Raw genomic sequence first — 25,146 nt, forward strand, 5'->3', positions numbered from 1 at the left:
CCCATCCACATCTGTCCATTTTATACAGCTCTTATTTGTGTCCTCCCACAAATGTGCCACGGGGCATCGACCACCTACTACTCTGTGTGCCTTCCTCTTAGTCCTTCAACATTTCTAGGATACTAATGGTGTGTCCAAAGTTGTCCAGAGAGTGATTAGCCTACATTTTGTTCGAGTCATACTTTTCTTTGATGACATCCTTTTTTTCATGCTTTTGATCTCTTTTTTGAAATGCCTTGAGAAGAGATATGACAGTAGCCTTAGACCTGTGTCACTTCCACCCTGTATTTCCTATTTATATTTGCATAGTCCAGCTATCCTCTTCCACATTTATTCCCTTCAGTAGAATTTCTATGTCCTTAGACAGCTTTTCTGGGACAGCGATATTAAGAAGTCTAAATTTAGTGACTCCGCTGTTAATCCTGACATGTTTGTTATTAAAGTTTATTTCCATGGTGGCCTTTTTGCAACCACTTATGAGCATTACAACATATGATAATCAGTTCCATCAGCTCCTTGGAGCTTCTCTCTCCACGAATAAAAACCAGAGCCAGCCAGCTGCAACTTTCTGTTGTATCCTAGCTTCATAGTGAGACTGTCATGATTGAAAGCCTTCATGACAAGACCTCTCATTTGTCATTGGCAAAGGGTGTGCCCTATGAAGAGCTGAATTTTTATTTTAGAGAGAATCTACAAACTGTGATTCTTAGTGCCCCTTTCCCTTTTCTTTTCCTGTCCACCTCCTGCTATTTTACTATTGTTAGGCAGAGGAGACCTAGAGGGATTTAGTGTAATACTTTTATGCTTCTTTGTTGTGCCAGAACCAAAAATTTCATCCTACTGGTCACCTGTGAATTTTAAACTACTCCACCCTACTACTAGAAGATTTGACTTAGCTATCTCCTGATTGTAACAATGAAGACACTCTCTTTAACAGAATCAGGAATGTCTTGTAGTACTTTACATTACTCCACCCTACTTAGACTATACTTTAGGGGAAGATAAAGTTGTAATCTCCTAATTGAACAATGAAGGTACTTCGTTCTCACCTTATAGTGAAGCTAGAACTTTAAGTCCATTTGTAGTATCTTAGTACAAAAAGATGTTAAGTACCTGTAAAGGTTAAATTAATCACAAAAAGGTCAAATAATTAACAAAAGGTGAACTTCACAAAGAAGTGTGAAGTAACTCTAAAGATATAATCTAATCAAAGAAGGTGAGAACTAAAAAGTATGGACAGTCCTGAAGAAAGCCTTTGATGTGATTGGTAGATGTGAAAATTTAGAGGTGGAGCCACAAGGGTGAAAAGGTCTATATGAGCAGCCTGGGTACCAGTTCAGGAGAGGAACTCATCGTGGAGGAGCTCCCTCAGACAGCTTCCTTGAGACAGTCTCCTGGTGACTTGGGTATTTTATTATTTGGGATTTTCCCTGGTGACCAATTAAATAGATTTTAAGTCACAATGCTAAAATTATCCTTACACATCAGAAATGGTACTTTTCTCAGCTGCTCTTCAGAAAGCAAGGAGTCAGCTTCCTTTTTAGCATGCTAGAACCTGCCAGAGTATAGGCTCAACTCTGTGTAAGAAGAACAAACAGATGATGCATTGGAGGAGAGTTTTTTTTGTGGAAGCTTCCCAACAAATCTCTTCTTCTCTCCTCCACTTCCTCCCAATCACATACAAAAAGGAATGCGTTAGGGCAGCTAGATGGCTCAGTGGATTAAGAATCTAGCCTGGAGATGGAAGGTCCTGGGTTCAAATTTGGCCTCAGATACTTTCTAGATGTGTGACCCTGGGCAGGTCACTTAATATCAAGCCTAGCCCATACTTTGCTTCTGCCTTGGAACAAATAGTTAGTATTGATTCCAAGTCTGAAGGAAAGGGTTTAAAAAAAGAGACAGGGGAGGTGTCTTTTAAATTAGGTAGTATGGTACTAACATTAAGCATGGCATTTGACTATATCCTGGCTTAATTTTTTTTTCCTTATCCCTTCCCTCACCTTCTCAAAAACAAATAATGAAAATATCTGTGACTTTGGCAGAATTTTTTTAGGGTATAGAAGAATATAATGAAAAAACCTTAATTTTTTTTTCACTGAAAAATAAAAAAGTTGGATTTTATGTCACAAATCTTTAATATGTATTTTTGTAAAATATTAGTAATAATTATAGTACTAAAATATAAAATATAAATACTTACTTGATATTGAATATATAATACCAGAAACTATTGTTCTTTGGGACAAAAGTGAGCAATGTAAATTGTCAGATCCTTTGAAGGTGATGAATTTTTTTTTTAAACCCTTATCTTCCATCTTAGAATCAATACTGGGTATTAGAGGCAGAAGAGTGGTAAAGGGCTAGGCAATTGGGGTTAAGTGACTTGCCCAGGGTCACACAGCTAGGAAGTGTCTAAGACCATATTTGAACTCAGGACCTCCCATCTCTGGGCCTGACTCTCAATCCACTGAGCCACCAGGCTGTCCCCAATAATGGAATTTTTAAAAAATAGTTTGCAGGGTCAGTTGGGTGGTTTAGTGGATAGAGAGCCTGGCCTGAACATAAGAGGTAGTGATTTCAAATATGACCTGACACTTCCTAGATGTGTGATCCTAGGCAAGTCACTTAACCCCAATTGCCTAGCCCTTCTGCCTTGGAACCAATAGTATAGATTCTAAGACAGAAGAAGGTAAGGCTTTAAAAAAATATAGTATGAGATTTCATTTTTTTTTTATCAAAGTAAAGATTTCTTTTTAACTATCTTATTCCCTGCTGTTGTTTTTAATGTTTATTGGGAATTTTTTTTCTTATTTGCTTGTTTGTTTTCTTCAGTATATTGCTAATGTTAAGTCGGGAGGGGTGGTTGGGTTTTAATAGCATGAATTTCCTTTAAGTGAGATATATGTAATGTTTCTGTAGCCACAAATTTACACTGCTTGACATAGTATTATACATATTTGAAAGAAGATCACAGAACATAAGCTTAAAGTATTATAGCAGAATTTTCTTCTTTGTAGACATAGAAAAAACTCAGACTAATTTAGCTTTCAAAATATTAAAATTGATCATTTTGAAAGATAACCTTCTAATATAGTTAGCTGATTTATAAGTACTAAAAATATTTTACTATATGGATTTCAATGCATCATAGTAATTACTTTGATCTATAAAGCCATGATTTATTTTACAAATAAACCTAGAATTAAATAGCCCTTGACATAATGCTATAATCCATATGAATCTGAGGAAACCTACTAGAAGCCATGTTGGTGATGTATTCAGAGGTTTCCACTTGGCACATAGAGAATATTTGCAAAACTAAGTTCCCTTGGGTCAGAGAGAGAAGTCACACATTCAAACTTTGCTTTTGTAAAGTTAATCTTTAACCACTGATGCTAGTGAGAGGAATAAGAACTCTATAAAAATACCTCATTTATCTGGAGGTCAGACCTCTGGCCCCAAAGCCTGTGAATAACTTAAAATGGTGTAAAAAAAAAAATAATTCTCAGAACCAAATGCCACGAGTCAGTGAGGTCATGATGGAAAGTGTTCTATTCTTAGAGTGGCCAGACTTAGTGATATTGAGGATCAAATACCACCTATCATACTCACAATACTCATTTGACTAATTAAGACTTGTTACAAGCCACTTGACATCTATAAAGTGTGAATAATAGTATCTATAATATCTATCTCTTAGGGAAGTAGTGAAGATCAGTTAAGATACTTTGTTTATCACTTTTCAGACCTTGAAACACTATTTAAATGTTAGTCCATTCAATGAACTTCATAGGAAATTTCCTTAGATCCCTACTCAGAACCTATTGCCAACTTTCAGGCTTCATCATCTGACTTTCTGCAGACAGGAAGCAGAAAATTAAAAAGTGACAATTGGCATCCTGTCAATGTCAGAAGAAACTTGAAAACAGTTAGACAGAAGCACTATAAGCACAGCAGCCTCAGGTCATTTAGTATAGAAGAAGGCAACTATTGAACTACAGAGGGCATAAGTATATTAAAGCAAGATAAATCATTCATTTTGATAGTATTTTACTACATCCTTTTTTATTGTTAAACTAAGATGTATACATATATATTTTTTACATTGCCTCAGAGAGCAATCTCATATAAAAAAAGAAATTTTAAAGCGAAAGAAGAGGAAAAGAAACCAGTAAAAATAAATATTTGACAACATATTAGGATGCTCCTTAGACCCCTTCTGCAAAAGAGTTGGGACAGGTGTGTTTTTACATCTCTTTCATTTATTTACTTATTTGTTTTACTTATTTGTTTTTTGTTTATGTATTTATTTATTTGATTTATTTTTTTGTGGGGATGGGTCAAGCTTGTTCTTTGTATTTTCATTATCGAATGTAAGGGAGTTGTTTACATTTTTGGCCAGAATGTGTATCCCCCTCCCCCTTCTCCCCCCCTTTACTCATATAAATATTTCCATGTATTCATAATATTTATTATTTCTTGCAACAAAGTAATAGTCCTTTACATTCATATACCAGAGTTTAACTATTTTCCCAGCCATTGAATTTTTACTTTTTTTCTAGTGCTTTGTTGCCATAAAAAGTACTGATATAAATGTTTTGGTATATGTAGGAATTTTGGGGTTTTTTTCTCCAATGATCAAAGAATGTGGACATTCTAATCACTTTGGTTTTTTTGTTTGTTTTGTTTTTTTAAAAAACCCTTACTTTCCATCTTAGAGTCAATACTGTGTATTGGCTCCAAGGCAGAAGAGTGGTAAGGGCTAGGCAATGGGGGTCAAGTGACTTGCCCAGGGTCACACAGCTGGGAAGTGTCCGTCTAATCACTTTATTTGAATAATTCCAAAAGCTTTGTAGAAGTATTGTTCCAATTCATTGATCCAACAACAATGTATTCATTTGCCTGTTTCTATAATTTTATCAACAATGAATATTTCCATCTTTCATCACCTTTGCCAGTTTTCAGGATGTGAGGTGAAATCCCACAATTGTTCAATTTGCACATTTTTTTAACCTTTACTTTTCAACCTTTTGCCTCAGAATCAATATTAGTTCCAAAGCAGAAGGGGGTTTAGTGACTTGCCCAGGGTCATGCAAGTTTCTGGGGCCAAATTTTAACCCAGGACCTCTCAACTCTAGATTTAGCTCTCTATGGACTGAACCACCTAGCTCCCAGCATATTTCTTTTTTAATAGTGATTTGGGAAATCTTTCATCTTCATGTTAGTAGACTCTAACTCTTGAGAATTGTTTATTCAGATTCTTTGACCATTTATCCATTAGGGAATGACTTTTAGTCTTATAATTTTGTTAGTTGGGTATTAAATCCTTGTCCAAGAAATTGGATAAAGAGATTTTTAAATTCTTTATTAGATGACTTCCCTTCTTATCCTAATGGTATTATATTTGCTTGTATAGTGTTTGGCACTTAGCAGAATGCTTGCCACATAGTAAATACTTAATAAATTCTTGTCAATTGGTTGGAATGGAAGCTTTTCAATTTAAGGTATTAAATATTATCCATTCTATGTTTTGAAATAGTTTTTGTCACTGGTTTGACTAACAGTACATCTCAGACATCAGTTAAAGGCATATAATTTGTTTATTTGTCCAGGCACATTCATTTTTAATTTACTATAGTCCTTACTACTCTTCTGCCTTGGAACATAGTATCAATTCTAAAACAGACATTATGGGTTTAAAAACCCCAATTATATTATACCATCTCTTATATAACTTGTGAGGAAGGGGCAAAATCCCATCTATATTTTATTTAAGTCCCTTTCCTTCATTTTCTAATCTATTAATAACTTTCTTTGGGAGACTCTCTGCAATATACTTGAGAGGAAATTATAGTTATGGGGAATACAGATGACTCTCAACTTTGAGGTTCTTTACTACTTTTCTGATGTAGTAAATCCACTGCTTTGACATTGAGTCAAAATTCCTAATTATACAGTTTAGAAAGAACACTGGCATTTGAAATGTAGTGGGATTCCTGGTTATCAGTCCCTTTACAAAGCAAACTCAAATGCATTTATGGGGAGAAAAAGCAAATATGTTTGCATGCTTCACCAGTCAAACTTCTATTCCTATATGCCAGGCTTTTACATCTATCCAAAACATCATCTAATCTATATAGTGGGACTTTAATTATTTTAGTTTGCTCTCAGTAGATAAGGACAAAGGGGTGATCTTTAAACTCTGGAATTTTAAAAATTAGATTATGAAAAGTGTTGTAGTTTTTTCCTCTCAGATGACCAAATTGAGGTACAGTATATTTTTAGAGGTTACTTCCAGATAGAACAGTTAAAGTTGTTGAATATAATAATTAGTTTCCATTTGGGGAAAAATATTCTTTGTTCTGTATGCCTCAGAAAAATTGCAAATTAATTTCAATAAATAGGTTTGTTTGGAACCCACTTTCTTTCTTAACTGAACCTAATATTGAGAAGTAGGGAGTTGGGCAAAGTTCTCTTCATAGAAAAAATTAGGGCATAACTGAAGTATTTTTTCCAATAAATATGAGACCTTAATTTAGCTGGTTTATGCCAACGCCAGTGACTTTTTACCCGACACTATTTTAGCTTTTGTTCAATTGGGACAACAGAGTTTGGTCTACTGAAGGAATTTATAGACTGAAATGGAAATTTGTCAGAGGAGCGTAGAACTTTGATTAGACGAGAGTTCTGACATTTAGTTCAACCTCCTTTTATATAGATGAAGAAACAAGGTCCAGTGAGGTGAAGTGATTGGACCAAGGTCACATTGATAATGACTGTCAAAAGCAAGATTTGAACCAAGCATCCCTGATTTTGGAACTTTTGATCTTTCTACCATGCTATAAAAATATATTAGTTTTTCAACATATAATGAAAAACAGGAAATATTTAAAAACAGGTGAGTTTTATTCACCACCAGATTAAATATGGTCAGCCATAATTGTTTCTACCTGAATATGAAAAATGCCCAGTTGATGTTGGCTTGAACCCTGAGGTTGTGTTTTGTTTTTTGCCACCATGGACTCTAGATGTCCTGAGACATGATGCCTGGAGCTTGCCTAAACTAGCATCATGGCTAAGAACCTGAAGATGGAAGCTAATACCAGTCATGACTCCTAAATTTAGGGGAATTTATAGTTGTGGAGGGAAAACTTCTCAATTTCTAATTCCTCAGAGTGAAAGGTGAGGAGAGTCCCTCTGTGTAGCTGCTCAATGGTGGTCCATCACCTGCCCAGTCTCATCCTGATGTCTAAAGGATGAGGAAATGAAACTCCCTTCGGTATGCCTACAGAAGTGTTCAAAGATGCAGGTGGATTATTCTCTCTCTTTTTATTTATTGCCCATCATGTACAAATAGCACTTTATTAACTACTGCCCCTGTGTTTGACTTAAACCTTCCTTTGCAATGCAAATTAGTGTTCACTAATCACTTATTTAAAGCAGCTAGGTTGCATAGTGTCTCCACTATGTGCTCTTCCCAAGTTAAAAATCTGGCTTCAGATACTAGCAGAGTGACCCTACACAAGTCTCAGTTCTTCATCTGTAAAATGAGATAGAGAAGGAAATGGTGAACCACTTCAGTATCTTTGCCAGGAAAAGCTAAAAGGGGTCACTACGAGTTGAAGATAACTGAGAAATGACTGAACAATAGTCATTTTATGTATATTTTGTCTTTGCTCAATTAAGAGTGTTTACTTTTTATTAACTCAACTACACATTTTATTTAATAATAAAAAAGTCACATTTCTGTGGTACTTCATAGTTACACAGCATGTTAAATACACTTTCCCGTTTGATTCTTAAGATCTCTTAAGATAAGTAGTGCAATTATTTATTATTTGGATTTTACAATTGAGGAAATGGCTCAGAGTTGAAGTGACTTACCCAAGATCACCAAGCACCTTTAAAACCTCCCTCTTTGAGTACTTCTAACTAGAGTAAGTACCCCAGTGAAATCCTTGCACATTCATTTGATCTGATCTCTACTTGGCTCTCACTAATATAGGGCAATACCTTTTTTTCTTTCTTTTTTTCCTCCTGATTGTTTCAGCTTTATGCTTCTCTCAGTGCTTTTTCCAAACCACCTGTCTTCTATGAATGAAGGAAAAAAGCATTTAATAAGCATTTACTACATCCCAAGCACCATCTGAGCTCTGGAAGTACCAGAACTGCCCATCTCCATGTCTGGCCCTATTCCTTGAGGCATCTAGCTGTCCCAGGGAACTAATGTTCTAAAGGGAATTAAATGCACATAAAAAAGGTTTCCACTGTAAGTCTGAAGAAAAGTCCCAGGGTCCTTAGGATGCAGTGCAAACACATCTTTAATGTCATTCCCACCCATAAAACTCCTTTCAAATTCTGCTGGTGAATGATCTGATGCCAAAGATTTTGATGGTAAGTTTCTTTTTTTGCATCCTCTTAACAGTTGCAGGAGCTGTTGCCAGGCTTCTCTCCAAAGGAGATGCTTCTCAGGGTGGTGACTAGACGTGGTGGCAGTTGGTCAGTAGGTAGCTTTGAGGCTGTTTGATGGTGAGATCCCTTTTCTTTGGTGAGGCAGGGCATGCCCGGGGAGTTGGGGGCATGGGAGCATATTCTTTTCCACACCTTTTTTGGTGTTCTTCAGTCCCAAGGAGAAGTGGTGGTGGACGTTCAACTCAATTGACATCTGCTCCCTCCTCCCTAGAGGATAGGGGAACTTTGCTGTCTCATCTAGACTGGCTTTCCTTGGCACTTGCTGGAAAAAGCTGGCCCTTTATCTAAAGAAGTTGTTTAGAATTTTTTATTTTTTTCTAGATTATATGTAGATAGAATTTTAATCATCATTTTTCTAAGATTTTGCCATCCATGTTCCCCTCCCACTTTTCCCCATTCATTCCCCAAGATGGCAGGTAATATGCTGGAGGCTGCCTTGTCATCTAATACATATTTCTATGTTCATTGGGTTGTGAAACAAGACACACATCCCTTATACGAGAGAACATTTTGTAAAGGAAATAAAATGGAAAATCGTTTGCTTCTGGCGGCATTCACACTCTCCTGAGCTCTTTCTGGGGTCGTAGATAGACTATTGGAGCTGTTTTGGATCCTTGCATTGCTGATAATAGTTGTCATTCAGAGATGATCATTGTACAGTATTGGTGTTACTGTGTACAGTGTTGTTCTGCTTCTGCTCACTTCACTTTGAATCATTTCATGCAAGTCTTCCCAAATTTGTTTTGTTTTTTTAAAAAACAACCCTTATCTTCTGTCTTAGAATCAATATTGTGTATTGGTTCAAAGACAGAAGAGAAGTAAGGGCTAGGCAATGGGGGTTAAGTGACTTGTCCAGGGTCACACAGCTAGGAAGTGTCTGAGGCCAGATTTGAACCCAGGACCTCCCACCTCTGGGCCTGACTCAATTCACTGAGCCACCTAGCTGCCCTTGCCACCCCCCCCCCATTTTTTATAATTGTTCTGTTTATCATTTCTGGTGTCACAATAGTATTCAGCCATTTCCCAGTTGAAGGACATCCCTTCAATTTCCAGTTCTTTGCTACCACAAAAAGAGTTGCTATAAATATTTTTATACAAGTACATCCTTTCCCCTTATCTTTCCTCTCTTTGGGATACAAACCCCTAGTTAGTGGGTCATGGGTTATGTATAATTTTTATGGCTTTTTTTGCATGGTTCCAAATAGCTTTCCAGAATGGCTGGATCAATTCACAGCACCCCCAACAATATGTTAATGTCCCAGTTTTCCTACATCCCTCCAATGTCTATCATTTAACTTTTTGTCATGTTAGCCAGTCTGATAGGTGTGAGATGGAACCTCAGAGTTGTTTTAATTTGGATGGCTCTAATTAATAGTGATTTGGAGCATTTTTTTTTATATGACTAGTTTTAATTTCATCTCAGAACTGTGTTCATATCCTTTGGCCATTTATCAATTAGAGAATGATTTATATTCTTTTAAATTTGACTCACTTCTCTCTATATATGAGAAATGAGGCCTTTGTCAGAGATGTATATTGTAAATGTTATTTCCCATTTCATTGTTGCTTTGGTTTTCTTTGTGCAAACCTTTTTAAAATTTAGTTTAGTCAAAATTACCTATTTTACAACTCATAATGTTCTCTATGTCATCTTTGTTCATAAGTTCTTCCCTTATCTGTAACTCTGACATGTAAACTATTCTATGCTCCTCTAATTTGTTTATGGTATCACCCTATATTTTTAAATCATTATGCATTTTGATTTTATCTTGTTACATGATGTGAGTTATTGGTTTGTGCCTAGTTTCTGCCATATTCTTCTCCAGTTTTCCTCAAATAGTGAATTTTTTCCCTGCAAAATTTTGATCTTTGGGTTTGTTAAACACAAGGTCACTAGGATTATTTATGACTGTTTTTGAGTGCCTGGTCTGTTCTATTGATCCACTACTCTTAATTCTCAGTCAGTATCAGATTGTTTTGATGGTTGCCACTTTATAAGACATGTTGAAATCTGGTACAACTTGGTCATATTCATTATATATATATATACAATGAATTCCCTTGATATTTTTGTCTTCTTATTCTTCCAAATGAATTTTATTATTTTTTTCTAGCTCTGTGAAGTAATTTTGGGGTCATTTGATTGCTGTGACCCTGAATAGGTAAATTAATTTAGATTGAATTGCTATTTTTATTAAATTAGCTCAGTCTTCACAAGAGCAGTTGTTGAAATCTACTTTTATTTGTGTAGAAAGTGTTTTGTAGTTGTGTTCATATAGTTCTTGGGTTTGTCTTGGCAAGTAGACTCAGCTATGTTACATTATCTGCTTTTATTTTAAATGAGATTTCTCTGTCTCTGGTAGTTGTACTTTTTTGGTGGTAAATAGAAATGTTAATGTTTTATGTGGGTTTGTTTATTCTGCAGCTTTTCTGAAGTTGTTCATTTTTTAAACTAATTTTTTGGTTGATTTTATACCACAGGGTCATCTTCAAAGCTTTGTTTCCTCATTGCCTATTTTAATTCCTTTAGTTTCATCTCTTATTGTTATCACTAACATTTCTAGTACATTATTATATAGTAGTGATGATTTACATCCTTGCTTCACTCCTAATTTTATTGGGAAGGCTTCTATCTTATCCATAGATTATGCTTGCTGATGGTTCTATATAGATGCTTTTTGTCATTTGAGGAATGTTCCATTCCACTTTTTTCTTGTTTTCAATAGGAATGAGTTGTATTTCTTCAAGAACTTTTTCATCTATTGAGATAATATAATTTCTGTTGCTTTAATTACTGATATGGTCAATTATGCTAAAAGTTTTCCTAGCCTTCATTCTGGATATAAACCCACCAATATATTGTTGTTATCTCCTTGCTGGTATTTTATTTAAAGATTTTTTTTTCCCAACAATATTCACTAGGGAAATTGGTCTATAGTTTTCTTTCTCTGTTTTTTCTTTTTCTCGTTTAGGCATCAACACTGTATTTTTTTCATAAAAGGAATTTGGTGGAGTTTCATCTTTAGCTATTTTCCCAAATAGTTTATATAGTCTTAACATTAATTGTTTAAATGTTTGGTGTAATTTACTTCTGAATCCATCTGACCCTGGGGCTTTTTTTCTTAGGGAATTCATTAATGGAATATTCCTTTTTTTTTCTGGTGGTTTAAGTTTTTAATTTCCTCTTTTGTTCATCTTAATAAAGCAGTCTATAGTTTTAAAAATGTTTTCTTATTTCACTTAGATTGTCAATTTCATGGCCATATAATTGGGCAAAATAACTTCTCTACTGAAGGTTTTCCCTTGAATGATGGCTCTGGGGACTGGGTTCCATGCAAGACCAGTGGCCATGGGCTCTTGCTATTCCCAGGACATTGGACTTATATATACCTGTTCAGACAGCTTACTTCCTACCCCATGTTCTACTCCATTCCCCATCTCTCCTACTCTCTTGAGGTCATTTACCATAAATTTCCTCATCTCCTCTACTTGACATCTTTAAAATTTCTCTATTATTTTCATCCATCTGCTCTTTTTTATTTCTAGTTTTTTAAGGAAACTAAGATTTGCTATTTTTTCAAGAGCAACCTTTCTACTTGTGAGTTTGATACTGTCACCTCCAGGAGTTTGCTTCTCTGTCTCTCTGTCTCTCTCTGTCTCTCTCTGTCTCTCTCTGTCTCTTTCTGTCTCTCTCTGTCTCTCTCTTTCTCTCTCTCTCTCTCTCTCTCTCTCTTTCTCTCTCTCTCTCTCTCTCTCTCTCTCTCTCTCTCTCTCTCTCTCTCTCTCTCTCTCTCTCTCAGTCTCTCAGTCTCTCTGCCTCCCTCTCTCTCTCTGTCTCCCTCTCTTGCCTCCTTCTCTCTCTCTCTCTCTCTCTTTCTCTCTCTCTCTCTCCCTCCCTCCCTCCCTCCCTCCCTCTCAAGCAAAAGACAATGAAATCACAGATAAAGAGTGGATCAAAAAACCAATTGTAGAAACAAGTAATATGAATGGATTGGATCAAGTGAATTTCTAAGGTTCTTCTATTTGTTGAATTAAGTTGACAAGGAAAAGACCATGGAAGAAATTCAGACTTGTGAAGTGTGACTTTTATTGTAGGTGTGAGATTTTCTCTCATCTCTATTATGGACAGGTGGTTAGGAATAGAGTTGCATTTGGCAAGTTACGTTTTTTAAAAGTAATTGGATCTTGTTTCATGGGGCTGATAAATAAGTATCTTGTCATCATTTAGAAATTGATGCTAGGAAAATGATACTTCAGGAGACAGATTGCTATCTCTTACTTTCTACAAATGATGAGGCACATTTCCTTTCAACAGCGAAATGTTGCTGTTAACAAAGGTCTCAATACTAATCTTTAGTGTTTCTGTTTGTTTCATGGCATGTTGTGTACTCTGGGCATTGGGACTGAGCAAAGGGGTTGCTGAGTTGTCCAGATGAAGGGATGGCTCAGGCTGGGGAAGAGAGCTTCTTCCTTGCCAAATAGTATGGTTTGTCTGGTGCAGAGGAATTTTCCTCCTGCTTATGAGCATTTCCTGGCCCCAGGGAGAGTGAATTCTGGTATAGTTTGGAGCAGCAAAGTAGCCTTGATAATTTTCAAGGTTCTGCCCAGGGGCTGTACCTAGACTGACCTGTCCACCTTTAAATCTTCATCCCTTTCTCCTCTCTTGCCTGTCCAGTTTAGCAGTTCTGGTCTGCACATTATTTTTTTAAAATAGTAAAACTCCCTCTTGGAATGATTAGCAGTACTAAGTAAATGCTTGTTGACTGATGCCATCATTGAGGTGTGATTTGATTATATCCACTGGTTAGCATCTTAATTAAATTGTCACTTATGGGGAAGGTTTTGCTTTGGCTTTTTGGAAATTGAGAATGACTCCCTTTGAATGAACATTTCTCTAAGAGCTTATACTTAGGGGATAAAAAGTGAATTACATTTTTGTCAAGTGATAAATATTCTTATGCTAGGTTTATTGATATCCTTATTAGCCTCTGCTCTTTGGTGAATCATTATGGGAATAAGGAATGAGTTCCTGTGGTAAATAGAGGCAATTGTGTATTTAGGAACCAAGAATTTAAATGTTTATATCCTTTTCTTTAATATTCTAATATAATACCTAGAAATTGTGATCTGCTTTTCTTCTTTTTTCTCATAGTAGTATTGCCTACATATACATATTAGTTATGTTCCTAATAGTGGACTGTATATTAATTCCTATTTTAGATGCACTGTAGCTTTTAAAAACCTAAACATAGGCCGAATCCTTTCATAAAATAGATAATTATCACTTTAGTAAATGTGATCATATCTGTTCTGTTTAAAAGGCTGATATATTTGTAGTTGAAATTTCAATTAGTCTACCGATTACAGATTCTTTTGAATGTATATTCCCCACCCCCACCCCACCCTGGGGGGGATTTCCTAAATCAGATTATTGATGCTGCTGCCAACTATTATTTATTACTTTTTCTGCTCAATGTAGCAATGAGACCCTTTTAAAAAAATCTAATTAAAACTCACTAAATTTACACACTGGCAGAGATTAACACAGAAAAGGAAGGATCCTTTATAAAGAAAACCATGGGGGATTAGCGAAATCATATGGTAGAATTTCCGAGTGTAAATATTTGGGAGGCCTCTTTAGTTTTATTCTGAACATTGTTGATTATTTCCTAGAAAATTTATTATTATTCTTCACTGGCTTGTATATATTAGTTATTGAAAAAACGCATTCTTCTATTATTCAACACTAGGCTATTATTTCTCTGCACCCCTCTGCTACTTGACACTTGGAACAGCCCACTGACAAGGTAGTTCCAAAGGCAACAACATTGATTAACACAGATGTTCCTGGAAGCCATGTCAGATCTGTAATCAAATGCACTGATGTTGGAAAAAGTGGGAGAATGACTAATACGGCATGAGGTTTTGTTTCCCTCTCCCTCTTCCTAGAAAACTGTTAGTATGGCAGAAATGATATATTTGTTCAGATAGAGGGTATGTACCTGGGTGCGTGTGTGCATGATGAGACCTTTGATTTGGGGGGCAATCATCTCTTTGCAGAGGATTCAGAAGAAAGGAAAAGTGTGAATGGGTAACTTTCCTGATAGTATAAAAGCTCATGGTGTGTTGTGTGCTGAACTTTTTTCAGTGACACCTTTTTTTTTTAATATTACTGTTGTCTTCTTGATTTGTTCCTTAAATGTATTAGATAGAAAAGTTTAGAAGGGACAGTCTGCATTCATGGTAGATTTTCCCTTTTTTATTAGATTTTCCTTTTTTCAAGTAAAACCAATATGGAAAAGAGAAATGTGGATCATAAACATCTTTTTGTTTACTTTTTTTTTAACATTTCCTTTTATTTAAGATTTAGATTTGGTATACTGCTTAGCATCTATTTAAAAATTAGTTAGATAAATGTTGCTTTGTTCTATATCACATTTAACGTTCTGAGAAATAGTGAGATTAGGAAAGGTTAACTTAAAAGCAGTGTCTTTAATGAAATCTAGCTCCCTAAAAAAGATTTTTTTCCCCAGTCTTATATCTTAATACCTCACCTCTCACATAGCAAAGGTTGTTAAATGTAACTTTATGATTACAACCAAAGTTAGTTTGTGGAAGTTTTCTGGGGGAAAAATAGTGTTTTCCTATACAACCAGAACACTCACTGTAGATTTTTAAAAAAAGGTTTATTTGTTTGTTTGTCTTAATGACTAATTTAAAGAGTTTTCCATAGGGAAACAGTGTATGCCGTGCATGTTGCATAATGGGAATTATATTGGAGAGCTTAAAAGGTTTTGTGAGGATTTGAAAATATTGCCACAAAACAGTAATCTACTCTGAAGCTAAAATGCTAATTAAGAAAACGAAACCCACAAGCACACATTTTAGGGATGCAGATAAATGGGAATTTACTTCTAGATTGACAGTTAAATGAGAAGAGTAAAAATTGTCCTTCTGCTTTTTGGAGTTTCGTGTGAAACGTTGGAGAACAAAGTTTTTGCAACATTTTGTGCCTAATGTCAGAACACAGCAACTGGTTGCTTGCAGTATTTGCCAGCTGGGAATAGAGAACCAGCTAAGCATACAATGAAGGGAGTCTGTTATCTTGAGTTTTTTAGCTGGTGGCCCCACATACTTGGTGGACACTCTGCCCAGCCAGTGGAGGATGTTAGATGCTAGCAGCATGGGATCCAGTGGGAGATCCAAAATGGACTTTGAGCTTTCCAGAAACCAGAGGTAATAATGTTTGTTTCCCTTGGCAGTGGACTAGGACTATTTTTGTTTGGTTTTTAAACAAGATTGAATTTAGGGGATCTAAATAGCAGCTAGAACAATGCACCTGTTTTTTAATGGGCTTATTATGTAGCTTTTCAGACAGCCTGGGAAGGGGTCTTCAAAAGCGGATACCCCTTATTTAGGGAATGTTAGGAACACAAGTCCCTTCCCCCATTCAAATTGAGAGAAGAGACTGCAGACAGGGCTTACTACCTCTATGCTGTTTTATTGGCTGCAGCTCTGAGCAGCTTAGAGTTGCCATCTGCTAGGCTACCTCTTTTAAGCTCCCCAGAGGCACGTTGGACCTTTATTCCCTTGGGAGCACATGGCTCAGGGGCATTTTATTTCCTGATTACCACAAGGGTCCTGTGAGTGGAACACTCTGTGGTGACTGTGGTAACACACAGAGCTTATATATTCTGTGTTTTTGCCCTCCAAGAATTTAGCCTAAAATGCTCTTTTTTTTCCAGGTTGTCACTGAGAAAAGCAAAAAACTCTTGGCTACAAAGGAAAGGATTTCTCTGAAAGATATAAAACTTGTGTCTGTGGGTGTATATAATTTTATATTTTTATTCCCCATACTTAGAATTTGGGGTGGGTTTCATAAGATGAAGGTTCTTAGGGCTGGATAAAAATAAGAGACAGGAAAATATTCCATCATCCCAGAAGAAACCTTTCCAGGCAGTTGTGATTAGCACCTGTAGACATTGATGCTGAGGAGCCTGAGTTTGACTGCTTGTTAGTTAATGGGGTAGTAGCTGGTTTGTTCCACTTGCTGTTGAGTATGACCAAATCCCACCAATATTTTAATTTTAAATTAATTTTTTTAAATAAATTTTTAAAAAAAAATAAAAATTAATTTAATTTAATTTATGCATTTTAGCATAAAATATGAAAAAAAAGTTCTGAGTCATCGTTGGAGATAAAGACAATCAGGTGTCCACACTCAGTCTGGTCCCTCTTTGGTGAGCGAGCTAGAGGGGCAGAGAGCCCTGGGCTGGTTAAATAAGAGTGAACTAGCCAGGCTAGAAAAACAGAGCAGATGAAATCTTTCATGAATTGGGACCTTAAGTAGCTGCTGCTTTTCCATCCTGGATGCAATAGATTTGAAGTACTTTCATGGCAATGTTGAAAATGCCTCTTTCCTGATATTGAATGATATTAAATGACGCAACTAGTAGTAGATAGTGAGAGAATGTAGATCAAAGGATTTAGACTGCGAGATCATCCATGCCAATCATGTAACAGATGAGGAAACTGAGGGCCAGAGGGGTTAAAGTTCAGAGTAGCTTTAAAAAATTCAACTCTTTGACTACAAAAACCAGTTATAGAAATATTTGATATTAAAAGGAATCAATTTTTTTTTAATCCAGGTGTCCAGCAGAGAAGTCAGGATGCAAACTGGGCTTATTATTCAGTTATCATCTGTTGTTTTGCATGTTATCTTATTTAAAATAGGCCATGTGAGAGGAAAAGCCTCTGTAATTTGCCTAAAACTACTATTCAAAGCGTAAACTTGGGAGAAGATATTATGTGTCTTGTGAGTTTTGTAGAAGGAAGTAATCTGGAAGATTTGGATTCAAATTCCAGCTGACATTGTCTCATTGCAAGTTACTTATCTTAAAGGTGCCTCAAACCGTTCCTTGGGACTTGTTTAAATCATAGCTAGGTTGCAGTTGGACTTAGGGGAAAGAATTCCCAGACTTACAAAATCCCAAATTCTTTCTCTATGCATAAATATGCTTCTAATTAGTCTCTCTCCTGATTCTTCATTCATAAAGCCCCAATTCATTTAGCTTAAATGCACAAAACAAAACCTTCATTTATGAATTTCTCTGTATTATTTCTAAATCAACCTTGCAAATAAGAGGATAACTTTAAACCCTACCAGAGATGTATAGATAATTTTTTAAAAAGTGAAATAGTAGTGGAGGAGTTTGCTCCTCATAGCATGAATTCCTACTCATTATGTAGGAATGGGTTGGTGGCTACCAGTAAATCCTAGATAATATACAAATGTATAATTTTACCATTTTGTCAATTATCATATATTGAAAGTAAAATTTGCATAAACCTATTAATTAGCTTTTCCTGAAAACCACAAGAAGTTATGACAATGTATATGCTTTTGAAATGTTTTGAAAAATAAAAATTCTTTGAAACCTAGTAAATAAAAAATTATTTGCCTTTTCTCCAGCTGTTCTGTGAACATTTCCCCTAATTGGCATAGCTGTAGAATTGTGTCATTATTAAAATAATCTGGAACAGCAGTGGCTCAAATTTTATTGCAGAGCATCCCTTGGGTAACTCAGTAAAGTTTATGGATGTGTGTGGGGTGCCCCCCCCCCCATTATACAAATTTTTATAAGTTCTCAAAACACTTCATGGCTTTGAAATCAATGCTTCTAGTCTTTCACAATAGTTCCGAAGTCCCAACTTTGAATGTACTTTTTGGATTCCCCAAATTTAAAATGACTTCTGGTCCCTCCTTTTACTGTCAGAAAACTCTCCTTTCATTGTTTATGGTCCCAAGGACTCTGCCATTAACTCTTAGAATATGGTTTTAATAGAATAATAGAATTAACGTTTTCAGTTTGTAAGGGATTATTAATTTTGGCAGTCTGGCATAAATAAGTAAAGTTATTTGTTTTTTGAAACATGTTTTTTTAAACCTTCAAGTTAACTAGTATGTTGTTATGTATATTAGTAATACAACATCATTTAAATCAAAGAAGTAATCAAGTGTTGTTTGTAACACTTTTCCCCCCATGTAATTTGTTTATTGCAATATATTGTTGGTATACAATGGACCTAGAATTCTTCTGACAGACAAAAGTATGTTAATAATATAGTAAAAATAATTTTATTTCAGAGAATTTCTTCTTGGTTTTTATATTTATATGTAAACCATGGATTGTTTTGTATTTGAGCTGCAGAGTGGTCTCTAAGATGGCTGTTGTTTTGATAACAGTCATTCATTTGAGAACCACAAAGGTTTTGAGCTAAAATTCTATCCTGTTGAAAATGGGAAACCTAATAGCTGAATACCTGGAAATAACTTTTGTTGTTGCCACCATTGAATACTGGATTGAATAAAATGACTGGTTGGAAAATCAGATGCCAAGTCCAGACACTCCTGTACTTCTGAACACTTTAACTGATATCTTTTTGCTCTTTTTCCCTTCAGGGATTAAGTAGGGCTTTTTTGGCATGCCATTATAAAAAATTTAACAGAAAATTCAATACCTGTCGCAAACCCCAACATTTAGATTTACTCTTTGATGCTAGACACTAAATAAATGGTCATTGATTGCTTGAATGATTGTTGAATGAATGACTGCCTTAGTTTTGACCACTTTTGCTTAAGAGCCCTACTGCAAACATCAGGGATTGTAAGAAAATAGTTTCCCATGCATGCTTTTTCTGAGAGAAAGATAACTCAAAATCAAATCTCATAGAGAAAAGGGCTCTCTGATGATTTAATCTTCATCTGTATTCTTCTTGGCACTTGCATGTGTTTAAAATACAGCTTTGATGTACTGTCTCAGTTTTAGCTGTTTTAGTCATTTGGGAATTTTCTATCTTTACTTGATTTCCCACATGAATAAAGACGGGAACTAGCTTACTGGTATCCCATTAGGAATGTAGATTTGATCACATGTGATGTCATCATCCACCGCACTGCATTGTCTACCCTGAAGTCTTGAAAGAAAGTTGCTGAAAAAAATTTTTTTATTCAGTGAATACCACCACATGACACTGATTCATATAAGATTTTTTATTGTGTAACTTTTATAAAAGCCAAAAGAAGTCTCATTGAGTTATTCCACAGCTGACAGTACATTAGATGATCTACTACAAGCTCTATTACATATCACTGATCATTGATTTAGAAGTAGAAGAGATTTTACTATAATTCTATTTCTTTTTTTTATTTTTTTTAATTTTAATTTTTATTTTTTAAATATATTTTATTTGATCATTTCCAAGCATTATTCGTTAAAGACATAGATCATTTTCTTTTCCTCCCCCCACCCCCCATAGCCGACGCGTAAATCCACTGGGCATTAGATGTGTTCTTGATTTGAACCCATTGCTTTGTTGATAGTATTTGCATTAGAGTGTTCATTTAGAGTCTCTCCTCTGTCATGTCCCCTCAACCGCTGTATTCTGGCAGTTGCTTTTCCTCGGTGTTTCCACTCCCATAGTTTATCCTTTGCTTATGAATAGTGTTTTTTTCTCCTAGATCCCTGCAAATTGTTCAGGGACATTACACTGCCATTAATGGAGAAGTCCATTACGTTCGATATAATTCTATTTCTTAAAACTGTTTTTTAGGCTAAGTATTTTGAGAATCCAAAGATTCCCAATTTTATTTTTGAATGGAAAATTGGGAAATATCATTACACATCAGTGAGGGGTAGAAAGAGTACTCGGACTAGAATCAGAAGATATGGGTTCAAATTCTAACTTTGCTACTCTGTATTTTGACTGTAGTAGTTATGAGAAAGTCATTTGAACACTAGTCCTTTCCTCATCTTTAAAATGAGAGGGTTGGATTAAAGCCCTCCTAAGCTAGAGATGGAAGCTTGACTTGGGGGTTGGGGTATTCTCTTGAAAGCATTTTATTCCCTAACTTATTATGAAGTCATTCTGGGACTTAAAAGTGTAGAAGGAATTGCAGTTATCCAGAATACCTCAAGGCAGTATCCTAGTGATTTGCTTTTGTGAAACTTAGACTTAGCATTCCTGAGTATCAAGCTGTAAAGTTGTCCCCTTAACTCTTCCTTCCCAGCCTTTACCTCCTCACAAGTATATGTGGATTGTTTGGATGTCGACTGTATAACCTTTTTTTTTTCTTTCATTTTTCTAGTTTTAGTTATTACCATTTCTTCTAGAGAATAGAAATAAGCATTTCATTCTTTTAGATGTTGATTTAATTAAATTCAACCAACATTAATCATGTAATATATGCAATGCACTGTGCCAGATTCTGGGAATACAAAGATATTCTTTGTGCTTTAGGAGCATACAGTCTTCAAAGTAGGAGAATACATGCATACTATGATTAGATCATTTACATTTCAGTGGAACAGAGACTTCATGGAATAGGTGGCACAGGTTTTGGGCTTTAAAGAAAGGGATTACTACCGATTGGCAAAAATTGGGATAATGCAGTGGAGTTGATACACAGTAGGAAATTAGAGTTGTAGGACTGGAGCTTGGGGGTGGGGGGGAGCTCTTGTTGGAGATACAGATTTTTTAGTATTTTACCTAAAAGCTATAAGAATGAAGTATTTATAGGAAAAGAGGAGGGCCAAGAGCAATCTTGATGGAGATACCTATGTTGAAAGGATAAGATAATCAATAAATAAACAGTGTGCAGCTAGGTGATACCATGGATAGAGTTCCAGCATCAGGAAGATGCATTTTCCTGATTTTAGATCTGACTTCAGTCACTTGCTAGTTATGTGACCCTGGGAAAATCATTTAACCCTGTTTGCCTCAGTTTCCTCATCTGTAAAATGAACTGGAGATGGAAATGGCAAACCACTCCATGATCACTGCCAAGGAAACCCAGATGGGGTCATGAAGAGTCAAACACAACTGAAAACATTTATTAAGCACCTACTATGTGTCAGGTACTATCTCAGATACTGGAGAGACAATACTTGCCCTCATGAAACTTGTTTAATAGTGGTGACAGTGTGTAAACAAATAAATACAAAGTATCATTCTATACAAGATAGATAGGGAATAATTAAAGAAGGAAGACACTATAATTAAGAGGGATTGGGAAAAGGCTACCTGTAAATATTAGATTTTAGTTGGGACTTCAAGGAAGCCAGGGAAGTTAGAAGGCAGAGTTAATGAGGGAGAACATTCCAGTCACTGGGATAGTCTGAGAGCAGACCCTGAGCTGAGAGATAGAATGTCTTCTTTGCCGAATAGCCAGTGTCATTTGACTAAAGGGTATACAGTGGGGGGAATAAGGTGTAAGACAGAAAAAGGTAGGAGGCTAGATTAAGAAAAGCTTTGAATTGAAAGTAATGGACTTCTCTGCTAGTAGCAATGCAATGATCCAGAAGTATTAGGAGGGACATATGAGAAAGAATGCTATCTACATCCAGAGGAAGAACTGTGGGAGTAGAAACACAGAAGAAAAACAACTACTTGATCACATGACTCAATGAGGATATGATTGGGGAAGTAGACTTTAAAAGATGAACCTGGTGCAAATACCAATAATATGGAAATAGGTCTTGATCAATTATACATGTTAAACTTATTGGAATTGTGCATCAGATACGGGAGAGGTGTGGGGGAAGGGGAGGGAAAGAACATGAGTCTTATGGGAAAACATTCTAAATCATCTAATTAAATAAAATTTAAAAAAAAAAGAAAAGCTTTGAATGCCAAATGATGCCAATTTCAGTGCCATCCTGGAGGTTTTAGAGACCTACTATAGTTGATTGAAGGGGAAGAGGATGGCACAGTCAGACCTTCTTTAGGAAAATCACTTTGAATGAAAGACAGATTGGAATAGGGAGAGACTTGAAGCAGGCAAACATTAGTGAAGTAGATGGAAAAAGTTAGAAAAGTAGGAGAACAGTGAGTGTTCTATGCTATGGAAATAAAGCCAATAGAAGAGAAGGATCAAGAAGAAGGGGGGGGGTAGTCACTAGCATTAAATATATTTCAATAAGGCCAAAAAGGATGAAAAATGGGGGGGGGGGTCACTAGATTTGACAGTGAAGTGATTTAGGAAAAGTCGAGGAGAGCCAAAATGGAAGACTATTTGGAGGTGGTGTAAAGTCATGAGTGTGGATAGTGAAGAAGAGTTGTGGAGCCAGAGGACAGAAGATAACTTTAGAGAGTAATTGGGTAAAAAGACGATTATTTTTAATATAGGGAAGAATGGATGGAGCATGTTTATAAGCAAAGGGGAATAAATTGGTAGGAGTGGAGACTGAAGATGAATTTTTGTTGTTTAGTCATTTTTCAGTTCTGTCTAAGTTTGTGATCCCATTTGCAGTTTTCTTGACAATGGGGGGGGTTTTGTAAAAATTAAAATGATATCTCTAATAATAAAATAATATATTTTATGAGTTTAATTAAGGATCTTTAGAAATCAAGGAATAAAGGGGATACAAAATAAAAACCATGTGCCCATGGCTGATCAGACAGTTCAAACACCTGGCTTACCACCACCAAGCTTGGGACAGGAAGTAAAGAAGTGGGACCTTCCATATCCCCTCCTAATATCCCCTTTCTATAGGAAGTACATAATGACAAGAAGTCAGAAGGTTCCTGGGAAATGTAGTTCTTTTTTTTTTCAGGGTGACAGATTTTCAATTATATGTTTGCCATTTTCTTTTCCAGCTCATTTTATAGATGAGGAACCTGAAGCAAACAGGGTAAAGTGAGATGCTCAGAGTCACACAGCTAGTAAATGTTTGAAGCTAAATTAGAACTCAGGAAGATGAATCATCCAGCCTCTGGATCTGACACTATTCATGGTGCCACCTTGCTGCTCAGGGATGACTTAGGGGATGATAGTAGTATGATCAAGTTTCTAGTGGAGATGGAATGAAAGAAAAAGATGGAGGAAAAGGCTAGAAATAAGAGAGACGAAATTTAGAGCTTATATCTAATGGCCTTGGTCTTTTTTTTTTTTAATTGAGCCAAAGGCATCCTGAGAATGAGAAATTTATAGTTGAGGATTTGTTAAAGCAAAGGTTTGGAGTAATCACTCAGAGACATTTAAAAAAGTTAATGAGACAGAAATACAATGAATTTCCCAAGGACTCGGATGAGATTAGTTGTGTTAGAATTATCAGATATCTAAGATAGAAACATAGACTCAGATCTAACATAGAAGACATGTTAGAGATCATTTGGCCCACCCTTCTCATTTAACAGATAAACAAATTGAGTCTCAAGCAATTTACTAAAGATCATGCAACTAGCAAGTTGTAGAACCAGGTTTAAAAATTAGATCACCTGGCTTTTAGTAATGTGTTCTTGGCATGATACTATGCCATCTCCAACAAAAAAAAAACCCATTTATAAAAGATCGTTTATGAAATTAAGTCCATTTGAATCAGATTATTTTACAAATCAGAGAAGAACCCTTTTCAAGTTTGAAATGGGTTCCATTTGTAATTTTGTTGGGAAGAGGAACCATTTTTTGACTTGTTAGATATGACTTGGTTAGAGAAGGTAGTAATTTACACTGTCAATCTGAAAATATTTGATTAAATATTTTATAAACTAAAATATTTATATTTAGCATATCATAAAAATGCATCATTTACTGACTTTGACTCAAGCAATGTTTATTATATCCCTATAATATGAAGAACATTGCTCTGCAAAGTTGCCTACCTTTGAGGAACTTAGTATCTAATGATACTGGACATCTCATTTCTGAAGTTGGTAGTAGAAATTTAAACCAGAAGGAATTAATAAATTTGCTCATTTGAAGTATAATGGAGAGGGCAGCTATGTGGCACAGTGGATAGAGAGCCAAGCCTGGAGATGGGATGTCTTATCTGGCCTCAGATAGGTCTTAGAATCAGAAAGAAAGTAAAGTTAAAAAGAAAAATAAAGGAAGTAAAAAGGGGAAAAGTTCAAAAATTAAAACAAAAACAAAACTCAGTTTTTCCTATGTATAAAGTAAGGGTGATAAAATTGCATTTACCTTCCTTACTGAGTTTTCAGGAGGAATAAAATATAATTTGTATAAAATGCTTTGTAACTGTAAAATTACAATGATCTTGTAATTCCATTGGTTAGTAAAGTACTTTGGAAGACATTGCCCCTAATAACAACTGACATTTCCCTTGTTAAAGTAGAAACTGATTTTCCACTTTGTGAATTAATCATCTCATTTTAATACCTTTATTCTAGTCATTTTAAATTTCACTAACATTACCCATAGAAAAAAAGCAGGAGAACAAAAAACTTATGCTCAAACATGATAGTATTCTTATTCATAGGAATTTTGAATGATAAAAATATTTAATTGTCATTACAATGTATAAAATGTAGATGAAAATTTTTGTTTTTCAGGATAGCAGAATTATCCTATGTACAAATATATTTTGAATTTAATCCCAAATTCACTTCCCTGTCATTAAAGAAGCAATTTGTAGTCAGTTTGTTCCTTTTAAAGAATTTTTTTTGCAAGCAGAATAATAAAAATTACTGTGAATTTCACCTCTTTTTTTTAGTTTTTTTTTTTTACTGAGTCTTAGTTCTACAGAAATCTATGCCTTGGACAATAGTTCTTGGAAAATAAATTTGGGACAGATTTGCTTGTTAGGTAAGAAAATTCAAAGGATCTTTTTAAAGTCTAAATCCCTTTGGCAGGACCAGAACCTTTTAAAATTGTTT

At 35.4% G+C, this 25,146-nt stretch overlaps 1 protein-coding gene across 3 annotated transcripts in view; it reads left to right on the plus strand.

Annotated features, from left to right (window-relative positions):
* SHROOM2 (shroom family member 2) overlaps positions 1 to 25,146 on the plus strand; it is a 236,421-nt gene that overhangs the window by 118,849 nt on the left and 92,426 nt on the right. The window contains exon 1 of one of the 3 annotated variants that reach the window (XM_056808027.1): positions 14,240 to 14,466. The exons of the other annotated variants lie outside the window; for them this stretch is intronic. The gene's annotated coding sequence lies outside the window, so the exon portion shown is untranslated. Of the gene's footprint in view, positions 1 to 14,239; positions 14,467 to 25,146 lie in introns of those variants that run through there. 3 annotated transcript variants of the gene reach the window in all.

This window comes from Monodelphis domestica, chromosome 8 (genome assembly GCF_027887165.1).
Source record: "Monodelphis domestica isolate mMonDom1 chromosome 8, mMonDom1.pri, whole genome shotgun sequence".
Taxonomy (NCBI): Eukaryota; Metazoa; Chordata; class Mammalia; order Didelphimorphia; family Didelphidae; genus Monodelphis; species Monodelphis domestica.